Raw genomic sequence first — 967 nt, 5'->3', positions numbered from 1 at the left:
GCGCACTGTAGCAGTGCGCCACCGGGCCGGCCCCATGTTTTCTGTTCATTGAGAAAATATGAGCAATCCAGGGAGAACTTCCACACTTCCCACTTTTGTATCTACCCATCAACTGCCACTTGGGCCCTCATATCCTGCTTCTCCTCTGTTACTATGGATGGAATGCCTATGCTCTTAACTAAGGCCAGCCATGTCCCCTCACCCACCCAAGAATATCCCTATAGCAATTCTCTTTTTTTCTCTCCTGTTGCATCAAATTTCCACTCTACTTGATCATTACTATCAGCACATAAACATATTGTTATTTTTTTCCATCTCAACATAATAAATTCTTAACCTCACTTTTCCCTTTAGCTATGTCCTATATCTCTTCTGTCCTTCATTGCAAAACTCCTTGGAAGACTCATGTATGCTTGCTATCTACAATTCCTGTCTTCCTATTCTTCCTGGAATCCTCTTCAATCGTTCTACCATTCTACAATTACTGTTCTCAAAGTTATCAACGTCCTCCACATTGCTAGATCTAATCCTTATCTTACTTCCTTTCTTCTTGTGTCTGATGCCACCCAATCCTTGACATACATCCACTCACTTGGTTTTCTGAGTACCTACCTCCATTGGTAACTTCTCAGTCTCCTTTGCTGGCTCCTGCTCATCTCCCATCTTTTATTATTAGAGTCATCTGACCTTTTAATTCTCTATCTACAGTAAACCCTTGGTCCCATATATTAATACCATTTAAACTTTGACAATGTCCAAATTTACATCTTCAGCTTCTCCTGAGTTACAAATTCAAGTGTCTTCATCCATGAGAATGTCTAAGTGGAATCTCAAACTTACAAGTCCCAAACTGAATTGTTGCTCTTCCCCTCCATCCTTCTAGTTGCAAGGCCAAAGACCTCAGAGCCACCCTTGACTCTTCTTCTCTTGTACCTTACCTTGTTGCTTTGTGTTGCTTCACCCCCCC

Source organism: Galeopterus variegatus, unplaced genomic scaffold (assembly GCF_000696425.1).
Source record: "Galeopterus variegatus unplaced genomic scaffold, G_variegatus-3.0.2 Scaffold10048, whole genome shotgun sequence".
In the NCBI taxonomy this organism is placed as follows: Eukaryota; Metazoa; Chordata; class Mammalia; order Dermoptera; family Cynocephalidae; genus Galeopterus; species Galeopterus variegatus.
The sequence above is the reverse complement of the archived record's forward strand: the minus strand, read 5'-3'. Positions refer to the sequence as shown.